Source organism: Rhyacophila brunnea, unplaced genomic scaffold (genome assembly GCF_057557595.1).
Source record: "Rhyacophila brunnea isolate RB1 unplaced genomic scaffold, BYU_Rbru_1.0 scaffold_15, whole genome shotgun sequence".
Classification (NCBI taxonomy): Eukaryota; Metazoa; Arthropoda; class Insecta; order Trichoptera; family Rhyacophilidae; genus Rhyacophila; species Rhyacophila brunnea.
The window spans coordinates 26,746,372-26,765,682 of record NW_028232806.1 but is presented as its reverse complement, the minus strand read 5'-3'; positions in this window follow the sequence as shown (position 1 = coordinate 26,765,682).

Below are 19,311 nucleotides of genomic sequence, written 5' to 3'. Positions count from 1 at the left end.
GACTGCCTTTAACCTAAGCGATCTGTAGGGGAGCGCGCCAAAGATCCTGGCCTGGGGTCCGCTTCAGGATGTAGGGGCCATAGTGACACCCTTGTAATGCTGAGTGCTATTGCTACTGATATGTTTTGGATTTTTATGTGATTTTTTTCAACCTTCATTGTTTCTAAAAACGACACATTTACCCCATTTGAGGCAATCAAAGCCGCGTTGACACGGTCCAAGTACGAACCAAGTGCACTTGGACCGAGTGTCATCCAAGTGCACTCGTATGAGACATCTTCATACAAATTATTCCTATCCAAGCTACTTGGACCGCGTCCTACTCATCCAAGTTAACTTGGGTAGGAATAAATAGTATGAAGCTGTCACTTGGATGGCACTCGATCCAAGTATTCTTGGATCGTACTTGGACCGTGTCAACGCGGCTTTACCTGTGATCAAATATGCGAGTGTAGGACCTAGGTAAAGTAAGTACATTTTATATGGTTAGTAAAAACTATATTAAAGAACCCAACAGTGTTAATAGTTACTATCTTATAAAATCTTATCACAAGACAAACAGATATAGTATCTTTCCCCTTTCTTTATAATTTGGCCAAGTTTTTAAAACAACCAGTGTTACGTTTAACGGCGTGTCATAACGCTCGTTACGCGAAGAGGTAACGGCAGCGTTAACGCCTCGCTAACACTTAACGTCGCTAGTTAACGATTTCTTCGAGATCTTTGGCTCAGAGCCACGCCTATAAAAATCTTACATTTTTGCTTTCTATGCCTCTCCGATATTACGGATTCATTTAAGTTGTAAAGCAATATGTATTAAAAATGGTAGCTAATTTTCTGTATGAAAGTACTTTCTATACAAAGAATTTACCAGTGGTGCCGCGTGAGTCTTGAAAGTGGGGTTTCATATTATTCACTGTGTATTTTATATTATTTTTTATTATAATTATTCAGTTTTATTTTATAATAAAACACACATAAAACATCTCATGCATATACCCACTAGAAAATCTGTCGGTTAGTAATTAAGGAATTAATTGATACCCATCTTACTCTAAGATGGTACTTCAGTGAAACGGCAAATAATTTTCAACTATAGGTGCGACAAAATTTTGGACTCACTGGCAATCGGAGAGAGAACATCGAGATGTGAACACGTCAATTTGTTTCGTGATGGCGAGGGGGGTATTAATTCTTAAATCGAGTAAAGATGACTAAAAAATGTTACCCATTTACTTGAAAAAGAAAACATATCAATGAATATATTATTATTGTTACTAATAGAACAATAAACAGAACATTAAATGGAGGCATGTTGGATTTATATGACAATTTACATTTCGTTTGGCACGCGTCATTTGCACAATCCGCGCATTGCCTAGCCACGATCTTTTTAGACCATGCCTCAACTGAGGTATAGCCTCAATTATAATTCGTATAGTGCATCGACGCGAATCTAGTGAATATAGGTTCGTGTCCAGTCAGAGGTCGATTCTTTTTCATTTCTAGTAATATCTGAGGTATTTTGAAATTATACATGTTGAGAAACAGTTTAATTAAATACGATACTGAAACAAATTTATAATATTAAAATTCCAGAAGACGTGTTTTTTATATCTAATGAAACATTATCTTAATGCGGTGTAAGAAGTGGTAAAAATGTAAGCAATATTATTGATGCTTTGTATGTAAAAAATATAAATAAAGCACATGTTTGACATACATCACTAAAGATGTCACATACAGTAAATATTCAAAACAGGACTAGATGTCGAATCTGTGGCACGCGAAACGATTGTTTTTTTTATCGTTGTCGAGTATTAAATACTCCGACGTAACAATAATGTCAAAATATATTCTGTTCATCTTAGCATAGTAAAATCCTCAATATTTCATATATAACCAAAAATTTTAATAAGTATATATTTAATAATAGAAACATCCAATTAAATATGTCTCATTTTAATTATACTATAATACTTAAAAGTAACCACAGCAGAGTTATAACCAAACACCATATCATCAAAAATCATCGAGCTATTCACAGATTTAAAATATATAATATACTATAATATAGCAGTTTTTGTATAAGTCTAGGTGGAGGTTGTTTCATATATTTTTTAAATTGCATCTACTTAGCTTCCTTGGTGTACTTCCATGTATTTTATTACAACGTTTTTATTAGCTCGTATTCTTATTTGCCCGGTGGGTTGTTTGTCCGGTACAAATATTGCAATCGATTTTTAACTAACTTCCCGACTAGCTAGACATTTGAAACATTTAAAATATAATTATTATCAGAACACGATGCCAATGCATTCTTTTAGTCATCTTTAAGCAGAATTGAATTCATTTTCAGTTAATTCTGTTTTGTATGGAAAGTTATTTGAGAAAAATCCGTAAAAAGTAAAATATTATTATTGGTTGCTAAGGGGGTGGTCCTAGCAACTAAATTCTTAATATATACGTGCGTTACTATGGAAATTAAAATGACATTTCAGTATTCTATATTTGTTCATTTGTTTGTTTTTTATTTACTTCATATCAAGTACAAGTTTGAGCATATTGAGCATAATAATTCAACAGAAAATTTAAAAACGTTGTATAAAAAAAGTTCTTTTTATCTTGTAATTATTTCATATAATCCTGTTATACTAGTATAATATTATTAATACATATTTACTTTGTTTATATTATGTCTTGTTATGGACGCCTAAAATTTGTTATTTGGGCACAAGTCGGTTTACAGGAGGCCTGGCTGGAACCGCGTAAATTTTCATAGCCGATTTTGACAAAGTTCATGAATTCAATAATGAAAACCTAACCTAACCCAACTTAACCTAACCTTAAAGATAATCCAGTATATCGGCTTTTTTCAAAAATTGTTTGCCGCTGGCTTCCTGTAAACCGACAAGAACCGTAATTTGTTAAATTCGCTAGGTAGAAGAAAAAAATAAAGAATTTATTTCTCAATATTTTATGCTAACAGGAAAAAAGTTTCGCATCACCGTGATAAGAAGAGCTTTCGATTCAAAGTGTTCTGTGACGTCATCAGTCACGTGACACACTCGCATAATGTCAACCAATAATATCTCTCCTCTCCCCCTTCGCGGGTTTTTTTCCTTCATTTTCGTGTCAAAAAATACTCCGTGGAAGCGGATGGAGATTTTTTATGGATTTCTTTTATTTTGAAGATGACAGTTTTGAGTATGTCATGTTTATTTTTGCGCCGGATATTTCTCTTGAAACTTATATTAGGAGTTTTAAGGCCAGGCTATATATTTTTTCTTGTAAGCTATGAAACTCGACGAAATAAAATGCTTGTAGTGTGTAGTATCATAAATTTTATTCATAGTTTATTTTTTATTCTTGAAACATAATTAAAATGTATTTTTAATTTATTTGAAATGGTGAATATTTTATTTAATTAAACTATTTCTATTAAAAAGATAAATATACAAAAATTACGATTATTAATAATTTTTTATACTTAAATAATTTCACGATAATATATACCAATATGCTTTATTATTTTATAATTATATTATAACAAATGAGAATGTAGGTACCTTCTAAGTATGAAATTAGCCTTGTTATAAATCTAATATTTGTATGTATAGACAGAATATCCGAAATACATCAGTAAAATGCGTATTAGAAAAGTATTAAAAAAATAAAATATTAACGCCGAATAAGACTTGAACCCACAACCCTCATGATGTATGTTGTATGTTAATCGAATTTAAAATAACACTCCCGGATTGTAATAGTTGTGGGTTTAATTTTTCTATGTGGCACATTTATTTTTTTAAAAAGTATGTTTATCTTATATATTACAAATGATGATCTCATACCGAATAGATTATTATTTATAATATAACGGTAAGCTGATATTTTATACACAAGGTATCCAAAGTTATACATAATATACTTATTAAAAGCTTACTTCACAGTAAAATACATAATATCTGTCATAAGTAACCTTAGTTGAGGACATCGTTCAGCAAAGTAATTACAAAAGGTATACAAATAAAACAGTTTTTTAATATTGTCTTGTACGTATAAAGCACTTAAGTATCAAACAAAAGAGAGTAATAAACTAAATATTATATAATTAGTTCAAATAAATCATCATCACCTATAAAATTGAAATATTATCATTTTATATAATATAATACGAGGGTGGGTCAATAATTCCTTAGAAAAAAGCATTAAAACATTTTTTATTTTTGTATTTTTTTTTTATTTCTCAACATAATCTTCTTGGAGCTCAATACACTTGGTAAGACGTTTCTCAATTTTTTTTAAACCGTCAGAAAAATAAGTTTTCGGAAGGTCCTCAAAATAAGCATTTATCCGATCGATGACTTCTTCATTTGAAAAAAAACGTTGTCCACTTAGCCATTTTTTTAAGTTTGGGAAAAGGAAAAAGTTACTGGGGGCTAAATCTGGCGAATACGGTGGGTGGTTGACCAATTCGAACTTCAATTCTTCAATTTTAGCCATTGATCGTAAACATGGGTGAACACGGGCATTGTCCTGATGAAAGAGGATTTTTTTCCTGTTTAAATGAGGCCGTTTTTCTTCAATTTTGTTTTTTAGCTGGTCCAATAAAGATGCATAATAATCCCCTGTTATTGTTTTTCCTTTTTCCAAATAGTCAACGAAAATAATTTCACGTGCATCCCAAAATACAGTAGCCATAACCTTACCAGCTGATTTTACGGTTTTCGCCTTCTTTGGACATGGTTTGCCTTCGCAATCCACTGCTTTGACTGTTCTTTCGTCTCGGGAGTATAGTGGTGTATCCATGTTTCATCTACAGTCACAAAGCGACGAAAAAATTCATCCGGATTGCGTTGCATGAGCGACAACAGGGCTTTAGAGGCCACCAACCTATTGCGTTTATTGTCGACTGTGAGCAAACGTGGCACCCATCTTGCAGAAATATTTTTCATGCCCAATTTGTCATGTAAAATAGAAATGACGCTACCTTTTGAGATCCCTGTAACCTCAATTATCTCACTCAACTTTAATCTTTGGTCACTTAACACCATATCGTGGATTTTATTGATCATTTATGGTGTAGTCACCTCTACAGGACGTCCTGAGCGTGGTTCATCCTTTGTTGATGTACGACCACGTTTAAATTCATTTAACCAGTTATAAATAGTTGCAAGTGAAGGAACAGATATGCCGTGAACTAAATCCAACTCATTTTTTATTTCCTTTGCTGTTAACCCTTTTATATTAAAATGTTTAATAACAGCTCTAAACTCAATTTTCTCCATTTTCCATTTTTCCATTTTCCACAAGCAAATTTTTTTTTTAAATGTACGAGAAACACACAACAACCCGACCAATCTGATTGAAACTTCGCAGCATACTGAATCGGTAGTGCCGCTGCATGAAAACAAACCGCTTACAGTACTAGTCGCGCCACCTGTCGGCTTTTCTAAGGACTTATTGACCCACCCTCGTATCATGTATAATAGACAGTATTCGCTACTGGCACCTATATACTATATTATGTTAATAAAGTAAACAAAACAAGATTTTTTTATTCCTACAACGAAAAGGGATATATATGAACGTATGTTTCAAAATCTTATCCGAGAATCGAATGTTTACCATCCACTCAGCCAATACAGTCTTTGCCCCGGTTCCCAACAAACGTATCGATTGAAAAAACAACGTGTGAATTTTGACCTAACAAAGTAACGCGGCTATGTCAAATCGAAAGTCATAAAAAGTTTGTAATCAGATTATAATACTTATAGAAGTTTTAACTAGTCGTACTTACTACAATTCATTCTTATTATATTTAATTTATATAATTATACTTAACAACACAAGTGTCAAAAATTTGACCGTACATAATATGGTTGTAATAATTCTTCTAATTCAATAATCGGGGTTTCCGAATATTATTTATCCTGGGGAATTATTCACTCTAAAACTTTAATACCTTGGTACACAACAAATTGATACTAGATATTATTAATTTATTATGGGTGTCTGGGAGCAAGTAATAAAATAATTTCAATACAGCATATTGTAATGGTACAAAGTTAATATAATATTATGATGTTAACTAATAATGTAATTTATACAATAAAATATATTAGTTATGTAATACTAGTTTTGCTTATTTTAATACTAGTTTGGACCACTTTCGTTTGGTTTAGATGGACATTGTCAATCATCGTTGACAGCGTTCCTTTGAAGCTGATGAACATGGTCTTGAGTCTTGACTTGGTGTTTACATATTGTGTTTAATTTTAATTTTAATACAATAAATTTCCACCAAAAATTCATAGTTACACCAAATGACCAAATCGTGAATATAATTTGTTTTTTTTATTATTTCCTTATATTTTGTAAATTTAAATAAAATATTCGTTTATGTATCAATTTGCTTACACATTTATGTCGGAGAGCGATAGCGACCTGTGAGCATGTCAATTTGTTTTGTGATGACGTCGGAGGAATATATTTTTAAATCGTGTAAAGATGACTAAAAAACGTTCCGCATGTACTTGAAAAAGAAAATATGTAAATGAATGTACTATTATTATTACGAATAAAATAATAAACATAACATTAAAAAGACGCATTTTGAATTTTTGTGACAAATTATATTTCGTTAGGCTCGCGTCATTTGCACAATCCGCGCATCGTCTAGTCACGATTTTTTTAGACCATCCCTGAGCTGAGGTATAGCCTTAAGCAGGAGGGTTGTAGATTAATTGGTAAAAGCATATTGGTACGGTAACAGTGGATATACGGTGATTGAAATGAATTGAAATGTGATTTTTTCTAGTAGGTATAGTATCTGGGGTGTTTTCAAGTTATGTATGTATAATAAATATAGAATAGTACATTCTAAGAACTTTTTAATTATCCGTTTAATTAAAGAAATGGAAAAGAAAATAATTAATTTAATGTTTTAAGAATCTACTAAGAAGTACACTGATATATTGTTATTCAGTAGCTACACATTTTATTAAAATGATTAGGTATTTAATTATTATATAAGATTGATTTCAGTATTTTATAATATAGTGTTGGGTACACATTATTTTTTTAATTAATTGACAATTAAAGTATTATCTCTCTATGTAATTCGTATAATGTGTTGTCATAAGCTCTATTATAAATATTTATATTTATAGCTATCCAAATCCAAAATATTTTGATAATACCCATTGGGATTAAAAAAATATTTTCATTAGGTTGACACAGTGTATTTAAATATTTATGCATTATCAAATTAAGGCCAATTATAAAACTGACATCATTATTTTTTTAAGTGAAATATTAGTTTAACAGTATCAAAAAGTGACAGCGAACAAATTTACGAGTGTTCGCCTCCCTTGCGTATCACCGCCACAAAATATCCAACGGCCAGTTTAAAAATATCCCCCATGTGATGTCGAAGTGTTTATTTTGAAAGTTATTATAATCATCAGTCACGTTTCAAAGTGAAATGCATTAACGCATTTGCCTAACACGAGTTGACACTTTGTTCAACTTTTCACGATTCGTTAATATTATCTCTTTCACTCAGCGTGAGTGTTAAGTATTATGGATTTATACTTAGACGTTAACTCTGTTCTATCATCATCCTCACTGTAATTTTAAACGTATTGACGATGTACTTACATAATATAAAGACGCGTATACAGAAAATGGTATGGCAGGTTGATGATTGAAGGATTGTGACCATCTTCAAATTCAGTCATGTTTTTAACCAGTGATTCTCAAACTTTTTCATGCCATGGCCTCCGAAATCAAAAAAAAAAATCCATGGCTCCTCTCTCCAAAAATTTTAGTCTTTAGTGACCAACAGTACTTTATTTACCATTGCTTATTATTATAGGTACATTTTTATTAAAAAAATAATTTAATGAGAGGGGTGTGATTGCATATTTTTATATAATAAATCAATATCCGGTACAATATTTGAAATGTTAATTCGCAGGGTTTAATCCAAAGTCTCCGTTGAAAAACACGACCTGTGTTTATTTTTTATTACCAGTAATAATGAAAATGCTGTTTTGTATAGGTATGTTGTCGCATAAGGAATTACTTCCTGTCACCTTATCCAAAATTCTGCAAGACTTCTTTCATTTTAATTTGACGTCAAGGGAATTATCTGATCTAATATCAATCAATTCTTCTTTAGCTGCGCACGTTATATCATCATGTTTTAAGGATTCAACAAATTATTTAAATTGTATTTTGGACTTCGTTTAAGTGAATAGTTTAAGGGAATATTATCGTCAAGTGATCACGTTTTCATATATATTTTTTTTATCAAATACTAAAATATTTCGCGGCTCCCTGGCAGGAGCTCCAGGCTCACCTAGAAGGCTACGCCTTCTACTTTAAGAAGTACGGTTGTAAACAGCCAAGACTCTCCATGCCTCTCTGTTTTCTATTTCTCTCAGGCCATAGTGAAGGCTGTCTTCAGTAAGCATTTTGCTCCGTTGTGCGTGAGTAGGATTTTACATTAAATTATGTAGGAACAATATGAGTGCATGGTAGAGTTTACGCCAATGGTTATTGCGATATATTAATTTCCGATTAGTAAAGTTTGGTGCATCATAATATATGTGCGATGTTGAAATGCGGTCGCCAAAAGCTACATCGATGTTAGTGGGAAAGTTCCTCTGCCGAGCTTTCTGATAAATGATATGGTTTAGAAAAATGCTTTTAGGTGACATAACACACATTATATTTTGATTTTATTAAGCTTTTGTTTCTACTCATATATTTATATCTTTGTTACTATTAATATTATACTCTCATTTCAGGCACTAAAAATGGTACTTAATACGGTAATAACACTGTTAAATATTTAAATTCGATACATAATCAGTGGGTCTATTCTATGCTTATCGACCGCTAAAGTGATAAAGTGAAAAATATTATCAAACTTAGGGTAGGTTTGTATCAAAATATTAGCACTTATTGTAACAATTACACGAAGCCGGTTTTTATTGTTGCAATAAGTGCTATATTTTAACAGCACCTATCTTGCTGCTGTTAAAATATCGCACTTATTGCAACAATAAAAACCGGCTTCGTGTAATTGTTACAATAAGTGCTAATATTTTGATACAAACCTACCCTAAGTTTGATACTATTTATCAATTTAGTGTTCGATAAGTATAGAATAGACCCACTGGTGTATCTCTTTACTAGTATTTTAAAATAATTGCTCTAGTTACAGTGAAATTGCTTAAAAATGTTATTTCTATTCAGATTGGTCCGAAACTAGAATATTTACGTTTCAAATTTTACTAAATATTCAAGAGATTGATTGGGTTTTTTGTGCAATGTGAATTCAAATCAGGATACCTTAGTACGGGAAATTATATTGACGGTATCATACTTATTACTTAGTTGGATTGACATAATAAATATTGTATTTAAATCCAATGAGTATCGGATCCACTGGGCTATGAGATTAGTAGTCACTAAATATTCCTCTTATTCCATAAAATCATTCATTCATAACTTTTGTGTTATTCGATCAGCTGCTCGTGAGATTTTTTATATTGCTTGACCCTCTCGTTACTGCAATGTCACCTTAGGTTACCCAACCCAACTGCAAATATTTCAGTTATAATGCACTTCGTTATCTACATAATATTATATCGGTTATTCCTAGAATCAGCTATATGTATAACATCTATTAATTAAAAAAAATATTGTTTTCAAAATCTATAGCATTATCCAGTAAATATATATAATTGATTAATATCTGTAAGAATTAATTTCTTCTTCTTCTTTGAGTATGTCCGATCTAATAAGATCATATTATTATAGAGTGGAGGTTTGTATTTTTACCCGAAATGGATGTCAGCCACTTGATCAACCTATTAATTCCATCATACTCTGACTCATACACAAATTGGAAAATAATATGTTAACTTGCTAGACCCAGAGATTCGAACCTAAAACTCACGACGCTATAAGCCGACGCCTAAGCCGCGTGGTCATTGTGGGTATTTACCTGTAATTAATTATTAATGCACATTGCATACAGAGTGTAATATTCCATAATGATCAAAAGAGGTAGATTTAAATTTTATGCGACAAGGAAGACATGCTCAAATTATGAGAAAGAGAAATGAAATAATAAGGTGATGGTTTTGAAGATGTAGAATGTTTAAAAATACTCATATGTTTATAATTTAAGTTTTTAAGCCATTTGATAATTTTATATACAAAACAAATAGCGACATATTTATAATGCAATACTATTAGAAAATTATTTATAATAATAACTTTCGACGAACCTATTGTAATATTGTCAAACTCGTACGGTAACATTAAGGTGACATCACCGGAATGGAGAAAATTTATCAGCAACGTAAAAGGAAGGTTAAAGGTTATCATCACATTATTAATTTACAAAATATTGTACTAGAGGCATTCATTAATATAAAAAAATCGGTGTGTGTACTTATGTACGCGCGTTAGAAGTTATACTTCTTTGGCGTAACAAAACAAAAACAAAACTTGTGATAACCTAGATTCTTCGACTAGCTCTTAATTGTCTTGTCAAATTACACACTCAAGATATTTCTTGAGCTTAATGGAGCGCCGTTGGTTTCTTTCTGTACATTTTAACTTAATATTACTAAATTATATAATTATTACTCGTTGTTTTATTTTTATAATAATAACTATCACTCTGAAGTTTAGTCGCTTGTTTACGTAAGGAATTGCAAATGGCAGACAATAATAAATTCGTTATTATTATTGATTATATTAATTATATAATTGCCTAGGCAACGGAACAATTCTACTATCAAACTTGCGTTTTTATACAGCTGACTGATTCGCAGCTAACTTTATACCGTCGATTACTTTCGTAACGGTGTGCGCGCGCAGCTTTCAATTTCACTCTCTACCAAACGCCCCAAAATAAGTATAACTTAGTGCTCGTCCGTAGTCATTTGGCGGGCGCGGTGCGGCGGCGTCTTGCGAAACTCAAACGTATAACCGTGTGTATTATGCCCCAAAAAACACGCTGTCTACCAACATTTTACACACGGTTATACGTTTGAGTTTCGCAAGACGCCGCCGCGCCGCCCCCACGCGACCACTACGTTCTTGCACTTAAAACAATGTAAATGGAAATTTGAGATTGAGTGTTGTAAACATTCTATGCGAAATATAAATTTAAAATATATACTTACCTACATTATAATTTATTGTGATTCATCCAACTTGGTTATGGCGGTAAAAAGTTTTAAAGAGATTTCGTTGTAAATAACATTATAATTTATTGACTCTCTAAGAAAAGTCAAGTTTATGAAAATATTCAAAGTAATTAAAAACAAATTTACCAAGTGTTTCAGCCTCTTGAATATTTTCCTTAATTAATTTATCGGAAACATAATATAATTACAAAAGATACCTATTTATTATTAAGTCCAATAACGAATACGGATATATAAATTATTAGGTACTCTGCTAAATGAATAATTATGTACACCAGGTAAATAATGACGTTTATATTTTATACTGTGTACCTTATTTGAAAACAATATTGTAACATTCCACGTAGGTACTTATAATGAGGATTGACTAAATCGTTTAAAATGAATCATTAATAAGCAAGTAAATTATTTTTATTATAACGTAAATAATCTAAAATATTCTCCGTGATTTATTAGCAGTCAAACATTTTGAGCGATTCCGAGAAAGTATTCCAAATATTCGTTATTTCAAAAACATTATGTTATTATTTAATGAACGAGATTTGATTTACGCGTCTCAATTATTTTCGTTCGGACTTGTCGCTCGGTTGGACGAGAGATAAATATTTTCCGTCATCGAGTTTGTTAGTTTTAAAATGAGAAAAAAATAATTAACAAGCGATATTACACGCGAAGGTTGTAAGCGAATTAAAGAGTCACTTAATCAGTGAACTAATTAATTAGATTTGTTTTTAAATGAATCTTTTTTAATTACACACTCATAGTACTCGTATCACGGTTTAATATAGGAGAATAAAGGGCCACCCACATTGAGGTGCATGTCACGGTGCTTGTCACCTGCTCGTCGCTGTAGATTGGTTTGTCAAATAGACCAAATGTTCAGGAGATGAAAAACAAATTTCATAATCCTATATTTAAATTGTTATTTTTACAGAATACGAATGATGTATTCATTACCATTACAAAGTAATTTAAAGAAAATGATGGTTTTGGTCTATTTAGATACAAAAAAAGATGCTGCATTAAAAGGTCGATTTTGACAAAAACGGATATTCGACAAACCAATCCTATAGCGACGTGCGTTATCACGGGCTGCCGCTACGGGAAAAAAAGTGTGAAATGTCATTGTTCTTCGTGTTTAAAATCTTATCAGACTAATGCTCCCGTCCCATAGCACATTTTGAACCTTTAAACGAACATTGTCAGTTCGCACTATGCGTTAGAGTAAGATAGAATTTCTGCGGCTGAAATAAATATTTTTTGTACACGTCGCCGGTAAATGTGGATTTTAATGATTAAATTCATAAAAAAAAACTGTGAGCACATGTTGCTGAAATTTATTGTTTTTGTGTTAAATATAAAGTTAGTGGTAATTATTTTTAGTTATTTTAGGAGAACATAATATGGTTAACTATGTTATGTTTAAATTTGGTAGCCGTACTGAGAAGCAACATGATGGTATAACGATTCATAATTAAGTTGATAATAATTAAATCAAGGTTCTTCTGTACGTTATACGCAAGAAGCTTATTTAAGCTATTAGCCAATCTCTATATTATTATATTATTACTCTGAACCTTTTTTTAAGCTCGTTAGAATTAATATATTATTGCGTTATTTTAAATTTAGTTACGTTTTTATGTATTTACATCAAAACTAAGTAAAAAATTATTACACATTTACAATAAGGTAGTAAAATAAATTATATAGTAAATTTACATTTAAATCACATTTAAGGCGATAACGTAAAAGTAACCACAAAAAATAACAAATAATTTACTGAATATACATAATTTGAATACATCTCATGCATATACACACTAGAAAAACTTATTTTGTAGAAAAAAATACGACACCCGACGGTACTTGAACCTGTATCTGCTGGATTCGCGTCAGAATGCTATTTCAATTAAGCTACGGGAATTTTATTAAATTAAGATGATTTTACCTAGTACCCAGTTGTTACATGAAATGCTTATTGAATTACGTTATATTGTTGGTTATCGTTTTAATTACTAATAACAAACTATAATTGAAGTAGGGAGTAAAATGATATTGACGCGCATGTTTGAACATGTACCGTTTAAAAAAAAATAAAAATAAATTCGGTTAGGTACATGTTCAAACACGCGCGTTAATATAATTTTACTCCCAACTTTAATTATAGTTTGTCCATTTATAGCAACGGCCGTATATTGTAGCTTAACTACTAGGGAATGACAAAAGAAATGGCGTATTTCAAAAAAACACTACCTTATTCTTAGGTCAATAATTATTATAAAGCAATCATTATTCATAAGATGTTTATCACACTTGAATGATCAAAAACATAGCTTATAATAAATATCTTTAGAATCATCTTCAAATGTGTTAATCTTGCCGATTTTTCGATTAATAAAATGCCTAATTCTTGTCAAATTTGGGATCACAGAGATTATCAATATAATTTTTTATCGTGAATATTTTACAAAAATTATCTCGTAATAAATTATACTAATGGTTTTATAAATGCGTTTAAAAATTAATAAATGTAAAAAATCTTAACACCACTGCACAGTTATGTACCGAAAAATGACTATATTCTAAAACATTAGAGCAAGAGGTTTAAAAGAATACTATTTTATTTAACAAAAATACTTTATGCAGTCATTAAATGTTTAAAATAAACATAAAGGATAATAAGGCTTCAAAATTATATGAATAGATTATCTACAACGTTTAAGAAGTGTCCAGGATCATGGTTTGAAAATACAATAAAAATTCAATTTTGACCTACGACGACGAGCACGTGGGCCGTTAATGAAAAAGTGTTATAGCGGGGTTTGACATTCAGCGACACAGATACAGGTTTAAGTCACATCGGGTGTCGTATTTTTTTCTACAAAATGGTTTTTCTAGTGTGTATGTGCATGAGATGTTTCCAAATTATGTATATTCACTATATAAAATGTTACATTCTCAAATGTTGTGTCTTATTCATTGAATAAAAGAAATAGTTTACTAGATAATTATTTACTTTACCTACCAATCTTTTTAAAATAATAATGCGGGAAAATAAAATATATTTCGCTTAAGCTGACTGTGTAAAAGTCTTTTGCTGAATGTCAACTACGGTTATAATACCGGTATACCGGAATACCGGGAATCCGTCATAAATAACGTGAAATGGCTCGGTAGGAGTGCATCGCATCAACGGCTCTCCTTTCATTTCATATCTTTTAGATTTGAAATGATGCCAACAGCTGCAGAGTTCAGATGCTGCGACAAAATGAAAAAACGACTGAGGGAGCTCAAGTAATAATATCTTATTGCATGAATATTTTAGCAACTTACTTGCAATGGTTTTCTTATCGCCAAGTTAGATCACCAGTCTTGCCGATGCAAATGATCAGGCCAATCGTTTTTAATATTAATACTATCGATCGAGGGTACTTAATGGAATTTGAATTTAAGTTTTATATTATTCTATTTAAGTCGTCTTTTGCGATTTGGGTTTATATTTATGCACTCACTAAGAGGTAAATACACATTGGAAATAAACACAGTTAATTCGCGCTTATATAATGAATTTATACAATAGAGTACGCAAAAACTTTATCACATACATATTATTATTAAGCCAAAGATCACAATAAAAAACATAACAAACAAATTATGATTAGTTGAAGTATTTGTAAAAAAATCCTCTCACTAATTGTAAAACAATCAATAAGCGTATACATCGTCAAAACCCTAATAATAAATCATTAGATAATAATCAATTATACTACAATCTATTACTTCATTCAAGATTTTAAAATTGTCAATACTGGGAAAAACAAAGGCAATGTATTGGGAATTAAATGGAATTAAATAATAAAATATATTATTTTTTATATGAAACTATTATTAACTTTCCAAATTGAAATGATTTTAAATAATACTCAATATTTTTTTAAATTAAAAAGTGAGTAGGTACCTCCCAAAATATTTGTGGTGTCAACTTAATATTCAATATTGGAATGAAAATAAGTTTTTGTTCGTAAGGGGTAACTGGTTGGTTTAATTTTTTTTCTATCGTTATGCATTTTATCTCCTATATAATTATTATTATCCTACAGTTTTCCCGGGTTTTGGCGAGCGATTGTATGCCTTATTTGTCATGTCCGATGGGTTCAAAAAAATAATCCGTTCTCGAATCGTTTAAAATCATAATTTCACAGTTGACACCCGCTGGATTAATTTCCAGTCGATTTCGGTGATTTTTGTTTACTTCCCAATACATTTTCATGCGACATGCGACTTTATTGACCGGGCACTCGATTGGGAAAAAATTCACTTACTTGCAACACTGATTTAATATTATCCCCAATTTTAAATTTAAATACGTTTTTGACAAGCTATTCTTAATCGAATCGACAGATACACATATTTTATTTTATTTATTAATGTTCCCGAGTGATTTCATTCGCAAATTTATTCATAAGGTCGTCTCAAAAATTATACCCTTATAACCTAAAAATGTCCGTATCGACCAATTATTGTAATTGTAATCATTATTTACGTTAATTACTTAATAATCATTATATTTTAATGTCTCTATAAACGAGTATGACAAACAATCGTCATTTTTAACACTGTTCTTTAAATCAAAAGGAAATGATATTTCATATTATTAGGTAGGATATAGGTAGATGTCATAATAATAATAATCTATATACACTTTTATTATTCTTGACTTCTCACGATTCCACTGACACTTTCGTTAACTTTCGTCATTTAAAAATGTATCCTGTTATAATAACTGAACACATTAAAATCGTTTATTCGTAATAACATTTATACAAATTTCCATTAAGGCCATTGGACCCGTTTTTTCCTGTCTTCTCGGAATCGCGGAAATGATAAGCATGTTTAAAACGAATTGATACACAATAAACTCTTTATTTATTTAAAATCTAATAAATAGTATTCAACTAAAACGTTTTGTGTCATTAAAATTTTTCGAATCGCTTTACTTTTTAAAATAAATGACAAATAGTAAGTCTTGTTTTCGAAATTGGTCAAAACGACTGTCACGCCACAATGAATGTTGAACTTAATAATAGTTTTGCAGGTATATATTGTATGAGAGAAATGGGTAAAACAATACATTTCATTGATTAACCCACGTACTTTTTTTAATTTCAGAAAAATAAAGATTTTAAAGCCATTTTAGTTTGAGTATACATCAGCCAATTTTGAATGATTTTTTCTCACAAAATAATATATACTGCACAATAAAAATATTTTTTTATTATAATATAACATTTTCGTAATACTATAAATAATAATTTATAATAAAAAAATAAATAAAACCCCATAAATTCGGTACAATTAGTGACGCTATATTATCAAAACACGTCGTACATTTTCATGTATTTATCCTGTTTTCAGACAATTTAGAAATATAATTATTTTGCAAAATTAACAAAAAGAGACCATTTGATCGATTAATCCATACAGTTTTTCTAATTTCTTATTTCTAACGTTAGTACATGGTTAGTACGATCTGGAATTTCAACGGGTAAGGACGTCTTTTTTTTTCCCAAAATTTAGTCCGAAGCAATATTATTTGACTCATGGAAAAATGACCTCTACTCTCTTTGCAGTAACAATCAAATTGGCAAGTCGCAATTATTTGTATTGTTCTATTCCGAACACAGGACGCATGCCAGGTGCTATAATTTGTGTTGACTAAAATATCAAACATCATATAGTACCACTGAATGTCAAACTGAAAAAAATGTAGTTTTATTATATTATTTATTATCTTGTAATTGAAATGGTTGCAGCATGTGAGATATTGTAAGATAATTGAATCTAACAACCACGATGGCTACAAGGAAGTACTGAAGGTATTCGTTCGGTGACCCATTTATAAAAAAAAAATATTTTGGTCTTGAGCAGTTTAGATAAAATATAGGTGGACTTTAATTGTTTTGATAAATATGTACCTACTTGGTTAGGCTTTAAGCGATTTGAAAAACTTTGCATGTACTTAATACAGTTTTTATGTACCTGGGTGGCCATGTTTTGTTATTTTCAAAGGGACGTACGTATCCAGGAGTATGTTTATTGGCATTATCAAAATGCGTTTTCCGCTTTATCCGCTTTAACCGAACAGTACCGAAAATTTAAAGTAAAATACGTTTTCGAATGCTGTCATCGTAATGGCTACTGAAACATGTGTCACAATTTTATTAATCGTTAAAATAATAATAAAAAAAGTCTTTTGGGGCACAAAATCACGTATATGTTTTATGATATATGTATTTTTCAGATGGTTTGTGGTAAAATCTTTTTTTTCATACTGCCACAATTCAACTATTCATAATTAATTGTTTGTTAAATTTTTCATAGTGATCTTTGACTTAATAGGTAGCTGATAAAGTTTTTACCTTACTTTATTGTATTAATTTATTGTTAAGTGAGAATTAGCTGCTTTCGTTGTCAGTGTGTATTTGATGAGTGCGCATAGTGCCTGACGATGTCGAAAGGCGAAACCAGGATCGCATAAAACGACTCAAATGAAATAGTACAAAACTTAAATCCATTAGAATTTAATATATTTAATGCCGAGTTGAATTGAATGGAATCACCTTAGGCATTTATTAGTAATTATTTAACACAAGTAAAAAATATAATGAGGTAAGAACCTAGTTCATTGAATAATAAAAACAATATTACTCTTTACATCACAACTGACAAGATTTATATGAATTGTATATTGCCTGAACTCGTTGATCCTAGACTAACACGGTTGATGGATATAAGAAACCCTCAATATAATAATTATATTAGATGCTATCAATAGAGAAGAAAAAAAATTTAAAAAATAATAATTTATAATAGTTATTCTAATACATTACATACCGTTAAGCCTGTACACTAATTAAAGAACCAATTATTAATTTTCTATACACTAATGTTCCGAAATCCTCCGCGGCGACCAAAACGTACTGCCGTCAAATACACGTTATTATAATAATGGTTTCTTAAATCTTGATTGTTGCGTACTAAATTTAAAAAAAATTGTGCCTCGACAAATATTCATTGAATTGCTTTCTTTTATGAGTCATGTTTTTATAATTCAATAAAAACGCAATAATAACAGACATCTTTTATGCCATCTTGTGAATGTTTTAAACTTATAATTTGTAATGTTAGCTCATGAAAAAATGAATAACTTTTGTATTCATACACACCGATATATATAAATAATATACCAATTTGAAACACCTCAGAAACATACATAAGTATTAGATTTTTTTTTTGAAAAATATTTGGACTGAATTTGAACCTACAATATGATAGGTTCAAGAAAAGGTGTCACTTCACAAATTCAGCATATCAATAATATGAGGTTTTATTTGGAGGTCTACTATTTTTATTATTATAATTTATTCCACCTACCACAAAAATGTTTATAAAATATGTTAGAAAAAAAAATATTATTAATTCAACACTTTTAAAACCTCTGATTTCGTATCTACTCCCGGAGACGCCGAGCGAAGCGATTTTTGTTTTTTTACTTTGATATGCGCTGAAGCTTATGGCTAATTGTTGAGGTGCTTACGTCAAATTTGATTCTTACGAATGAACCCATAGGCCTTAAAACTGTTCATTTTATTATCCGGTTATCCGCGCGCATTTTCAGCATTTTCAGACTATGCGATCAACCCAGTGTTGCCAAGTCAAAATTTAAAATTTCAGTAGATTTTGATAAAAAATTCAGTAGATTTCATATAATATCAGTAGATTTTGAAAAATGTGGTTTATTAGATATGATTTAAAACTAATAAGAATAACAATAACTAATAATATTAATTTATTGTAAACAATGATGATATTAATGGGTAAAATGGCGCTCTTGGGTAGAGTTACAATGCTTTTTATGTCAATTTAGAAGTGTATAACATCAAAAAAGGTCATGCGTAAATCATTTCAAGTTTATTATTAAAAGAATCATCAGTTAATTTATAATTATGGAGAAACACAAATATCAGTAGATTTCTTGAATTTCGAAAAAAAACAAAAATTCAGTATATTG